Genomic DNA, 14,677 nt, shown 5'->3' on the forward strand with positions numbered 1-14,677 from the left:
TTTCGCCCAAATATAGAGATGTCTGACATTATAGTATACTGACATCATAGATTGCCCAATGATAATGGGTCTCTGGAAGTGCTTTGAGTTGGACCTGATTAGAAAGAAGGCCAAGGACAGATTTCCTGCCACATTTACCACCGGGGTCATTAGTCACCACACCATCAGATAATGATTACAATAAAGTTGAGCTTTTAAAGTTGAGTGCACTGATAGGAATAAGGCACAGCAGAGGTAAGTATAAAAAAGGGACCCGGAACAATTGTCATGAGTATAAAGAAGCCGGCCAGTTTTGCAAAGGCTTCAGTCTTTGAAGTGGAAGTGCCCCTTGACAAGCTCACCATTGCCCAGGCGGAGAGGGGCACTCCAGCGCACCGGCCGGTACGGGTGTACGCCGATGGAATCTTTGACCTTTTCCACTCGGGACACGCTCGTGCTCTGATGCAGGCCAAAAACCTATTTCCCAACACGCACCTGATTGTAGGAGTCTGCAGTGATGAACTCACTCACAAGTACAAGGGCCTCACGGTGATGAACGAGACGGAGCGCTACGACGCGGTGAGGCACTGCCGCTACGTCGACGAGGTGTTGTGTGACGCTCCCTGGACCATCACCACGGACTTCCTCAAGAAGCACAAGATCGACTTTGTGGCCCATGACGACATTCCGTACACTTCCGGAGACTCGGAGGATATCTATAAACACATCAAGGAAGCAGGAATGTTCGTGGTCACCAGGAGAACAGAGGGCATCTCCACGTCCGACCTGATCGCTCGTATCGTCCGAGACTATGACTTCTATGCGCGGCGTAACCTGCAGCGAGGATTCACACCCGAGGAACTAAATGTCGGATTTATTAATAACAACAAGTACCGGCTCCTGGACCAGGTGGACAAGATGAAGGAGACGGTGCGAATGGTGGAGGAGAAATCCAAGCACCTTGTCCACAAGGTGGAGGAGGAATGCCACGAACTCATCCTCAAGTGGGAAGAGAACTCGCGGGAATTTCTCGACAACTTCCTGGAGCTCTTTGGCCCAGACGGGCCGGAGACAAAGTCAGCAGCAAAGGGTGTACCACGAGGCCCACCAAGCCAGAGACCACCTGGATGCCCTCCAGCCATACGTAGAGGACGCAGGCCAGTGTCGGAAGGGAGGCGAGGGGAGACACGGGTCAGGAAATGCAACGCCCACGAACTGGTTGTGGGAAACATCCCTCATGAAGTGGACAAGGCTGAGCTCACGGAGTTCTTTGAGCAATTCGGTGTGGTCCTGGAGCTCAATATCGCGAGTGGCGGGAAGCTCCCTAACTTTGGCTGTGTGGTATTTGACAACTCTGAACCGGTACAGAAGGTACTCAGTAAGAGGCCCATAATTGTCCGTGGCATCTGGCATCTCAACGTGGAGGAGAGAACCGAGTTGGCAGGGGAGGGATTTCCACGTGGGTCACAAACCCATGCACGGAAACATAGCTCTGGCTTCAGACGGGAGGAAGATGAGGACCCGTCGTCTCTGGCAAATGAAAACCCTGAACCGCCTGAGAGGCCTGGATCGGAGAATGCGGCGGAACCCGCAGTCGAGCAACTGAATGTAGACCCCGCTCCCGATCCAGGCGCTGCAGCCTTCTACGAACACGCGCGCCGGTCAGAGCCGCCGTGGTTCCAAGAGGTCGAGGACGAGTCTGTGGCGGCCGCCAACTCTGAACTACCAGCTGGGGCTGAAGAAGAGGCGGAGCCTGTTGACGTAGAGCCAGAAGAATGGCTACCAGTCCAACAGGAGGATCCCACAGAGGGAGCAATGTGGGTTCCAAAGGGCTCCTCTGATATGATGTATGTGTATTGTTCCCTTTTTATCTTCATTTCATTTTTAATTTTGGTTTACAATTCATTTTAGATTCACAGTTTGCCAGTTCCAATTAATTATAATTTTTTTGTTAAAGGACCACTTCACCACTTTTCAACCTATCTTCATATAATAGGTCCTCACTAATAATCATGAAAAAATGGCGCAATTTTTTTCTACTCTTGTCTTGTCTCATAGGAGGGCCGTGGGCAGTTCAGACACCGTCTTCCAGTGACATACAAGGGAATACAAGCTAATAAAAACTGCAGGCTTTCTAGTCCTGAAAAGTTGCAATGCGAACATGGAAGCCATCGTTCTCACGATAATGAAAATCTAAACATTTTTGTAAAAAAAAAAGCTTGTTTAAAAATAATCTGCCTAATGATGATGTCACTGGAAGACAGTTTCTAAACTGCCCACAGCCCTCCTATGAGACACAGACTGAGTAGAAAGAAATCGTGCCATGTTATCATGATTATTAGTGAGGACCTATTATATGAAGATAGGTTGAAAAGTGGTGAAGTGGTCCTTTATGAAAAACATAGTTTAGTGTCAGTATCAGTTTCAATATCAATAGCGTGCCTTCGTAGGCTAGCCGTGTATAAGGGGGTTGGTCTCTGTGTGAATGTGTATCCGGAGCTAATCTCACTGAACCGATCATCACCACATATCTTGTGATTCCACCCTTTTTTCCATGTTTAATATGAAATATTTTTTCAAATATTTAAATCGTATATTTTATAATGGAAACCTGTGGGACTCGAATCGGCTGAAACTACGGCCGCAGTGGCTCAGGAGGTAGAGCGGTTTGATCCCCGGCTCCTCTTTTAGTGTCAAAGTTGTCATAGCCTAGTGCCCTTGAGCAAGACACAGCGGGGCCTATCTTCGCTATTGTCCGAGGTCTCATTCGGTACCCCTTGCGCCCCACAAGGTGTGTGTGTGTGGACCTGCAAGGTTCCATTTGCAATCGGGTGTGGTCGTGCACCATAACGCTACAATGCTATTTTTCATTAAAGTATTGTTGTCGTGCTGGCTTTTTCACGACTATGCTCGGAGGTATATATACTAGATGTTGATGATGACGTAATTAAGATATGTTTCAATGTCGGGTTGGCTGTGGATGGTGACGTAATTATGTTTCAGTGTCTGGTGAATTAAAGGTAATGTCTGTATGTATACATGCATGTACAGTATGTCATCTTTATTACGTCACCATCGAAAGTTATACCCCGGCATTGATACATATCTTCATTACATCACACTCAAAATCAGTATATATACCTCCGAGCATACGCATAAAAAAGTGTGTAGAATAGATGTTGTATGGCAGTATTATAGTGTAGAATAGATGTTGTATGGCAGCATTAGAGTGTATAACAGATGTTGTATGGCAGCATTAGAGTGTATAACAGATGTTGTATGGCATCATTAGAGTGTATAACAGATGTTGTATGGCAGCATTAGAGTGTAGAATAGATGTTGTATGGCAGCATTAGAGTGTAGAATATATGTTGTATGGCAGCATTAGAGTGTAGAATAGATGTTGTATGGCAGCATTATAGTGTAGAATAGATGTTGTATGGCAGCATTAGAGTGTAGAATAGATGTTGTATGGCAGCATTAGTGTAGAACAGATGTTGTATGGCAGCATTAGAGTGTAGAATAGATGTTGTATGGCAGCATTAGTGTAGAATAGATGTTGTATGGCATCATTAGAGTGTAGAATAGATGTTGTATGGCATCATTAGAATGTAGAATAGATGTTGTATGGCAGCATTAGTGTAGAATAGATGTTGTATGGCAGCATTATAGTGTAGAATAGATGTTGTATGGCAGTATTAGAATGTAGAATAGATGTTGTATGGCAGCATTATAGTGTAGAATAGATGTTGTATGGCAGCATTATAGTGTAGAATATATGTTGTATGGCAGCATTAGAGTGTAGAATAGATGTTGTATGGCAGCATTAGAGTGTATAACAGATGTTGTATGGCAGCATTAGAGTGTAGAATAGATGTTGTATGGCAGCATTAGAATGTAGAATAGATGTTGTATGGCAGCATTAGAGTGTAGAATAGATGTTGTATGGCAGCATTAGTGTAGAATAGATGTTGTATGGCAGCATTAGAGTGTAGAATAGATGTTGTATGGCAGCATTAGAGTGTAGAATAGATGTTGTATGGCAGCATTAGAGTGTAGAATAGATGTTGTATGGCAGTATTAGAATGTAGAATAGATGTTGTATGGCAGTATTAGAGTGTAGAATAGATGTTGTATGGCAGCATTAGAGTGTAGAATAGATGTTGTATGGCAGTAGTACAGTGTATATAGATGCTGCGTTTGCACTCAGCGTCAGCACTGGTGCTCCACAGGGCTGTGTGCTGAGCCCCCTACTCTACACCCACCACTGTACTCCCATCCATCCTAATAATGCCATCATGAAATTTGCGGATGACACCACAGTGGTGGGACTCATTACAGAAGGGGATGAGACTGCGTACAGGGAAGAGGTGAAAGTGCTGTCAGAATGGTGTGAGAAAAACAACCTCATTCTCAACACCTCCAAGACCAAGGAGCTGATAGTGGACTTCAGGAGGAAGAATATTCAGCCTATCCAGCCTATCCACATCAAGGGAGAGGAGGTTGAAAGGGTCTCAGACTTCAAGTTCCTGGGCATGAACATCTCGGACAACATGACCTGGAAAATTAACACCACTGCGCTCCAGAAGAAAGGTCAACAGCGACTGTACTTTCTCAGAGTGCTGAGGAAAATGGACCTAATGGAGATTGTGGTCCTGTCCTTCTACCGATGTGCCATACTGATCTACGGCATCTCCCTGTGGTTTTGCAGCTGCACGGCGGCAGAAAGAAAGTCCCTTCAGGGGGTCATAAACACTGCCCAGAGTATCATGGCATGCCCCCTTCCATCTTTGGAGGACCTCTACAAAAGACATTGTAGCAGGAGAGCCAACAGTATCCTCAATGACCCATCCCACCCAGGTCATCACCTGCTGCAGATCATGCCCTCAGGGAGGCGCTATAGGGTCATCAAGGCAAGGACTAACAGACTGAAGGACAGTTTCTACCCCAGAGCAGTCATAGCTCTAAACACTGACACTTGAACTCTGACACTCGACACTCTGACACTCGAACTAAAAGGACTTACTGTGCAATATGCGTTTGTATTTTGTGTTTTATATAGAGTATTATGTATTTTGTTTTAAATGCACTGAGCTGGATTGCAAATCAATTTGTATGTGTATATATATATATATATATATATATATATATATATATATATATATTTGATTGATTGATTGAAAACTTTATTTCAGACACAATGGGTCCATATACAAACAAAACAACAGGGACATGACAGTAAATACAAAACAACAACACCGAGATAGCCTATTTATCAGGCTATTTTCACTCCAGGCAGTCCTTGTCAATTAAAAACATATAAACACATGAATCTAAACATAAAATTCCTCAGTACAGCATGAAAGGTGGGTACATTACTGGTCACAAACATTTCACTTGCACTGGTCCATCTTGGGAGTCTCAGGAATATTCGAAAAGCATCATTATATGCCACCTGAAGTTTTTTCATTTTTGCTTTGCTGTATCGGCACCACAAGTGAGCTGTATAAAGTGGAGTGCAATAGGTTTTAAAAAGTGCTATTTTGACATTGTCTGTACACATATGAAACTTTCGTGCCAGCATGTTGGCTTGACCATAAAGTTTACAGCACTGGCACTGCACATCATCATCACATAGATCTTCTCTGATTATGTGCCCCAAGTATTTAAACTTTGTTACCACCTCTAAGACTTCACCTGCCAGATAGAAGGAGGGAAAGGTGAGCTTTTGGTCTCCCTTTGATCTACTGATCATAACAACACTCTTTTTAGAGTTGAACTTAATATCATACAAAAAGGCATATTTTGAACAGACCCTAAGTAGCTGCTGTAAGCCAGCACTGTAGGGTGAGAGTACAACCAAATCGTCTGCATAAATCATGTGATTAATAAGGTGATCCCCCACCATGCAGCCAGTTTTACACTCTTTTAACTGTTTTGATAAGTCATCCAAATACAAATTAAATAATATAGGCGATAAAATTCCCCCCTGGCGCACGCCATTGGACACTAGGAAGGGTGTGGATATACTAGTTCCCCACCTAGCCTGCATGGTTTGGTGTGAGTACCAAAACTGCAGGATCCTTATCAGATATAAGGGGACACCTCGCTCTTGTAGTTTTAGAAAAAGTTTACCATGATGGATACGGTCAAAGGCCTGCGACGCATCCAGGAAACACATAAATACTGTACTGTTGCATCTACTATACTGACTTACAATTTCCTTAAGTGCATAGATACATAGATCAGTGCCATGATTTTTCTTAAAACCGAATTGATTGTCGGTGGATGCTATGTATTCCTTGAGCCTGTCCAGGAGGATGACTTCTAGCACCTTAGACATTATGTTCGCCAGTGCGATTGGCCTATAATTGTCTATGGATGTTAACTTTCCAGTTTTATTTTTGACTACTAGCACTAACAGGACAGATAACATGGAATCAGGCCATGCAACAACAACCCTGAAAAACATATTGCAAGTAGTACTGATACTCGATGACCAGCATGCTTCAGATGTTCTGCTGAAATCTGATCATTGCCACTTGCTTTATTAAGAACTATTTTTTCTATAGCATAGTTCACCTCGTCATATGTGACAGTCACCCCATCAGTGTGTGTAACCTCACCAATATTAAAAACATTGCTCTTGATACAATTAAAGATATACATTCATAATGTCTTCTCCACAGCTCAGCAATATTTTCTGACCCTGTAGTACCACTAGAAGGTATTGGCATCTTACTGTTATTTACCACCTTAACTTCCTTCCAGAACTCATACACATTATTTTTCTGTAGCTTTTCAGCCATAGCATTTGCCCTCATGGCCTGTTCATTTCTTTTAATATAGCGTATAGCATATTTAAATCTAGCATTAGCCTGCTTCTTGTGGTCACACTCAGGGCCATGCCTAGGTTTACCAGCTAAGACCCAGCATTTAAGAGCTCTTTTAGCCTCTACATGTAGATCATGGACATGGACATTCCATCCGGGTCTCATGTTATGATGTTTACTCTTTTTTCTTTTAAAAGGATTGCTTCCATTAATTAAACACTTGACGATAGAGTCATACATATTACACAGGGCTCTACAATGGCTTACATCCTTACAGTTAATGTTTCCACATGTAATGGCGTCAACAGGTAGGCTATAGTAATAGTATTTAAGTACCCATCAGTCAGTGACTTGTACTGTTGTAGGTCCTCCTCAGTGAGTTTTGCCCAGTCCAGTTTGACTGCTTGTTCTGGACTATCATTGCTGGCCAGCTCAGGTAGACCATTAATATTTATAGTCATAGAGAAAGGCATGTGATCTGCTGTGGCCAGATCATACAAGATCTCAACCTTTTCTATACTGTCATGAGCGTCGGCTGTCGATATACAGTGATCCAGCCAGGATGTTGTATGCCATGCTTCACTGATATAAGTGTAGCTGCCTACTGGCAGCAGCAACTTGCTGGACAAAATAACCTTATTGTCATTACAAAATTGCATTAGATGTTGGCCAAACATGGAGTTGCCATCTGATATGTCAGCATTTAAGTCTCCCAGGACATATATACATGTGTAGGCATTTTCCTTAATATATGTAGGCCTACTAATAAAAGCAAGCCTATTAAGGTATTCATCCTCATTTTTATGACATTCGTATGGTGTATAAACATTTAAAATAATAAAAACATTCTTATCATGCACTACTTTAATGCCTATGCACCAGTCCACTTCCAGTCTAATCACACTGACAAGTGTGTCTAGTTTCTTGTGCCATAATATGGCCACTCCCCCCGGAATCATGCCACGCAGTATTCTTGTACTCAAGTCTGTTGTTGATATATATATATATATATATTACTACTACCAGTGCTTTTTTTTGCCTCTGCAACACCATGCCTTACTTGCATGTGAATTATTTTGTTTTGACGGTAGGCCTACTTGTAGGCTACTGTTCTACATTTATTAATGAAATATTCATTTAATCAATCAATCAAACCCATTAATTATAACACAGAGATGCTATTAACTAAGCTATTCATGTCAACATGCTCTCTGAGGTTAGAGTGGGTGACAATATTATCACACGATTTCCGGTGATAAAATGGCCACCAACGTAATCAAAAAAGTCAATCAAAGAACAAGATCTCCTCACTGGTCAGCAAAAACACCTTGAAGACCTTAACAGGAGCCCTCGTACAAGGTTTCTTTGACTATGCATCCACCTCTTGGTACCACAGCACCTCAAAGGCCCTTAAAACAAGGCTCCAGACCTCCCAAAACAAACTGGTCAGGCTCCTACTTGGCCTCACCCCCCGAACCCACCTCACCCCTGCCCACTTTGACAGGCTGGGATGGCTTAGGGTCGACGACAGAGTACAGCATCTTGCAATGGGTCTGGTCCACAAGATTCGATACATCACCAAGATACCCATGTACCTGTCTAAATACTTCCTTAATGTAAACAAAGTCCACACCCACAACACCAGAGGGAGTGCAACAAACCATGTACAACCCAGATTCGGCACAAACAAGGGACTAAATTCTTTTCGCTCCTATGCCACCAAAATGTGGAACGCCCTACCAACAGTCATTAAGACATGTGAATCCCTTGACTCCTTCAAAACCGCTCTCAAAGGGCACCTACGGATGGCTGCAATTCGAAACTGGCCTCTGTAAAATCTGAATCCCCCCCACCCCCCCCCCCCATTTTCCCTCACTGTATATTGTATCTTTTCCCTTTTTTGCTTCCCATATGATGAATTCCTGTTCTGTACTTTAGCTACATAGAAATGTCTATTTGTATGTCTCTAAATGTCTGTATGTCTTTAAATGTTTTGATGAATTGAACAATGTGGACCCTGTTGTAAACAAGTGTAATGCTTAATTGGGTCGTCCACTCACAGTTGACAGTCTTTGTATTGAGTTTGTGCTTAAAATGTACTGTAAATTCTACAAACTGTTAATAAATATTTCAATCAATCAATCAAAAAAACCGACGTCTAAATGGCTAAAACATTTGTCTAAAAACGGGGGTAGAAATAGTCTCTAAATATAGGCTTAGATTAGTTGAAACAACGTCTACTCTAATTAAACAACGTCGTTTCAACGTCTATATATAGACGGAAACGACGTTTTTTGACTAATCTAAGCCTAGACTGCTAAAAACCCCCCTCATTTTTAGACTGTTTTTTACATCCACTCTTTCAATGATGCACGTAACGTTGCGTAATTTGCGTTGCCTATAATTTCAGAGCGAGAGCTATAATACTTTTATGTATCACCCCAAAATTAACATGACATGAAAGCAGTCTTTGCGGAATGAGATATTTAAAGTATTTTGTTGCGCATCCTTGGATTTCTTTCTGACAAGCAGTCCAATGCGTTCTTTCAAGTGTAGGCTACTCTCGTTAATTGTTTGTTTTATAGCTATATAGCTCTCTCTCCTTCGTAATATGTGCCCTTATTAGAATGTCAACAACAATCAGCACGCGGCTATATATAATCAAAGCGAACGATGCTCGACTTGTAGCCTACAATGCCAGCCAGTGGCAGTGGGCATATAGCCTATACACCACGAATGATCCACGATAGCACATGGCTAATTAACATATATTTAAATTAGTATGCAAATTAGCCATGCGGCATATGCCACATGGAAAGAGTGCACAATGCGTAACATAACATAGCTTACTCGTTTTTCATTGCATGTCAGATAAGACAACATTACAATTTACAATGTAGGCATTTAGCAGACGCTCTTAATCCAGAGCGACTTACATTAAGCAAGAACAAAAAAGCATGGGAATACATCACATAAAAGCATTTATCATGAAACATTCGTAAGCTAAGAAAGTAACAGTGGAATATCTATATAATGAAACTATACATATAAACTATACATACATATATATATATATATATATATATATATATATATATATATATATATATATATATATATATATATATATATATATATACTATGCTATACATAATGTACTATGACGTGCTATGACTACAGTCATACAATGCAATTATAGTGCTGTCTACATAACATGCTATAAGTCTGTATCAAATGCTATCTGAGTCTGATTCACATTGATGTGAATGAGATGATACAAACATAATGAAACATTACTTACACACGATGCTTGACTTGAATGAATAACATACATACTACCATAAAATACAAGTGTGATGCCGCCTACCGAACACCATCAGTGATATTTTATTACTAATGAATAAAAACAAAACAAAACAGTGCAGTAATATTTTTTATAGTAGGCCTAGGCCTATATATACAACAATTTAGGCCTAGTAAATATATCATATATCATAAAATAAATGTTTAACAAAATATTCTTTTTATTTTGGGGTCTGAGAGGCTAGATTTAATTGAAAGGTGGTCCATGGCTCATATTCCTCATAATGTCAATTGATTATATATTGATATGAGAAAGGTTTAAAACCACTGATGAGATATTTCTGCCTGACAGCAACGATATAATTGCCTATATAACATTTAACATAATATAAAATGCAACTGTATTACTTACATTTTTAAACCAGGTAGGTTTACTTAAAATAGTTAGAAATAGTGCTTTTTAGCTTGTAAACATAATATAAAATACAACTTTTTAGGTAGTTTTAACTTGTAGCATATAAATCGTAGCTTGTAATGCCCATTAGAGCTATGGACCAGAGCTATAGACTACACCATGATATATTATTAGGAGTACAATAACGTTGCATTGTGAATAAAAAGGCAGCCACAGTGTGGTTGGTTGCAGTGTGTAATGCTGAAGGTTTAATCACAGGGCTGTCTGCTTCATGTATTTATGATTAAATAAACGTGCATTCTGGTATTGTGAATCAATGATTGAGAAAAAACATCAGAGGGGTTTGAACCCGTGAAGTTATATAAAGTTCGTTTTCAAAAGTCGGGTGTCTAGACAGCTAGACTACTGAGGACGCTGGCTGGAAGGGGACTAAGTTCTCTATTGACTATTTAAGCCGTGACGTAACCCGCTTCCGGGTCTTACTCAAGAAAGCTCCACGTCATACATTTTCTTGTTTACACTTTACGGTTACATTAATAATTCTACTCGAGTTGGAAGCATTAAGACCCATTTTAACCCTCAATGGCTTCCTTTCTGAAAAATAACGTTATTGTAAAAAATAAAAAAAATAAAAAAGATTCACGCGTTCAGAATCATATGTAGGCCCAATCCCAATCCACTCCCTTGCTGACTCAATGAGCCCTCACTGACTTAGCTGCGCGTTCATGTGAAGTCTGCGAGGGCTTGAGGGATGTCCCATTTGAAATCGGTAAGTCAGTGAGGGCTCAGCCCCGCCCCTTTATGTGCCCTTTGCCAAAGTCAGCGTCGATGCTGACTTTAGGCTGACTTTGGCAAATAAATTACCCACAGTTCATAGCGTTACCAGTGGAATGAGGGGGATCCTCCGAACGTCAATCATTTAGGTATGCAAATTAGTTATGTATCGCAATTAGAATGTCAACAAACACAATAGTGCTTTCTCACTGTTCTCAAAAGGAGACGGAATGGAAGGATATAGGCTGTATATTTAATAACAATAATAATATTAAGGGAAATATGATGAGAAATGACTAATGAGCAAAGTAAAAGAATATGGAAATGAAATGTATAATGCATATTATTATATATGAATATTACAACTCATATCACACAGGAAAGTGTATTTATTAAACTAATAATAAAACGATCATCTTAAATACTAAAATAGACATGACATGTATAAATAGGCCAAGCATGTAGGTAGGCACTGGCTGTGAATGAGGACAGTTTGTATAAAGTGATGCAAAGTGTCATGAATGGCGGACTCATCTTCAAAGTGCTGTCCCATTTCTTTCACAACAATTTGGAGCCCTTGCAGCCTCTCACCCTCAAGCACTTACAGCTGACGTCATTAAAGTCAATGAGGGTACAGGGCTCAGGGCTTGAGGGAGGCAATTGGGATTGGGCCGTAGCTATAGAGGCGGACGGGACCCGGATGTAACGTAAGAGGACTACATTCTACAATGTGACTACAAGAAACTCGCGGCAAAAAACTCGCGGGCGTGGCCCCACGTCACACCGGAAGGAAGTGACGGCCCCCTTCAAATCAAGGAAGCTCTTAGAAGGAAGTGAAGTGGTCACGTGACTGGGCTGCGACATGACACTTCATGGACACTTTCATGGGAGCCAAACTACACCCGGAAGTTCGGCAGAATGCATTGGAGTCAATGAGAGCTCAGTGACCAGCTCATGAACAAACATTATTTATGAATGACTGAGACCTTTTGTAAAGTGATCGCTTCTGGAAAATAAAATAATATATATAACACGTTATTTTAGGCTGTCTTATTTTTTGATGTGCATACTACTTAATGTGATTTATTTTTTCTAAGAGCAGAGAGATGTCTCACTGCAGGTACTGGGCAGTGTGGGTTGCCATCGCGAGAACTATGATCCGTCTGCCAACCTGTGTTGACAGTGACAGGGTGACGAGTGACAGACATCCACTGATTAACAGGCAGTTACCAATCAGTGAGAGCCTGTCACCATCTGTCTCCTGATATCTGATTGGTGGCTCTATAGTGATATTAGTCTATATATACTTGACTTTTTTTAGTGATATAGCCTATTTGTGACACTGAACTGAAACAAAGTAAGTAGTCCATGATAAATCATGTTATTTAAATATTTGTAAATATATAAATAAATAGAAATATAAATATAAATGTATAAATATCATGAAATTAATTTATGATCTGCCCTGCCCTGTGGCACTGGTTATTGTGACTATTCAATCTATTGCAGTCCACAATCACACAGCCTACATGGGTCAGCAGTGGTGGAAGAATTTAAGTAGGCTACTCAATTGTATTAGGCCTATAGTTGAACTTGTATCAATACCACAATGTAGAAATATAGGCCTATCTTACGGTGTTACAACAAAGTTGCATAAAAAACATACTGGGGGGGGGGGGGGACTAAGTATTGGCATACTAAAAGTACTCACCTTTTCACCATTTGTCTAAATCCTTTCAAAGGGGCATATCTACAATCCCACAACACATGGGCTTGTAGATCAGCTATTTTGAACATGAAGCAGAAACTATAGGGCTCATTTGGCTAATGTCTGTTTTGTAATAATTAAAACTGCAGTTTAAGTTACTACTGATTTAATTTGCAAATAATTTGAGTGGAGTACTAAGTACAATATTTTACTCAAGTAGAGGTACCTTAAAAATGGATTCATGTACAACATTGAGTAATGCACTTGCCACTGAACTTTGGTCATTTGGGTTAGGAATGTTCAGAGGAAAGAGAAATGACAATTATGAAGTATGATCAAGTCATAATACAGTCAGATTGCAGTTCAGATGCAATGTTATGAGCTTTACTTGGGCACATCTAATGCGTCTTTTCACAATAGTCACAATGGTTGGCTGTGCAGCACCAAAATGCAAGTCCAGGACAGGCAACACTTCATTTTATAGATTTCCTGCTGACCCAGTGAGAAGCCAAAAATGGGTAAAAGCCATTGAAAGAGCTGGGCTAGATGGCTTCACACTTTGGAAAGCCACACCTGGCTCAAGGCTCTGTAAGGTACAGTATAGTACATCAAACACACAAGGATATTTCAGTGTCAAAAATGTCACAGTTCACTACTCATTTTTTCTTTATTCTAAACTAGAAACACTTTTCAAGCGCCCAGTTTGAGAATAATGGGCGTCTTTTGCCCAATGCGGTCCCTGATGTCATGAGCGAGGACCCCTGTAACACCAATACACACATGGACCACACATACAGCAAGCACTCAACTGGTAAAAAATAAATAAATAAAAAAGACATGATAATCTCATCAACATTTTAATCAAGAGTAATCACGATGAACATAATCAGTTTTAAAAGCCTGTGTTCTCCCTACAGCAGTCAGTGTTCTACTGAACCCCCCCGGTGAGAGCAGCATCTTCACCACTGAGGGACCTTCCACCAGTAATGGCAACAGAACACCCATGGGATCTGCCATTGACCACACGTATAGCAGGCAATCAACTGGTAATACAAAAGACATGATATTCTCATCCTCAACATTTTAATCAGCAACATAAAAAGCATATTAGAGATCACTTTTCAGACACCCAGTTTTAAAAGCCTGTGTTCTCCCTACAGTTCTACTGAACCTCCCCGGTGAGAGCAGCATCTTCACCACTGAGGGCCCTTCCACACCCATGGGATCTGCCATTGACCACACGTATAGCAGGCAATCAACTGGTAAAGAGACATGGGATGCAGTCATGCAGAACATTTTTCTTTTTTTAATTAAGTCTGCATGAACATAAAACTTAATGTTTAAATAAATATGTATCATACATGTATATTAAAGGACCATGCCAGTAGCGTTGCATGTTTAGCCTGCTGTACACAAGTCACATTATTTACTGACAATAATTTCCCAAAACATGCAGCTGTTAATTAAATGTGGGAATACGAATTTCCTTATTTTTTAAATGTAAACCATAAACATATAAACTATAGTATGCATTGTGAAGATGTTACCATTAATGTACATTATTATTATTCGCTGTCAAAGTGTGACATATGCAATAGCACCATCATAGTCTTTGAAACTTGGATGCATCAGACACCTTCCATCACAGCCATGCTGAGGTTGGGT

Source organism: Protomyctophum parallelum (genome assembly GCF_964188405.1).
Source record: "Protomyctophum parallelum genome assembly, chromosome: 20".
Classification (NCBI taxonomy): Eukaryota; Metazoa; Chordata; class Actinopteri; order Myctophiformes; family Myctophidae; genus Protomyctophum; species Protomyctophum parallelum.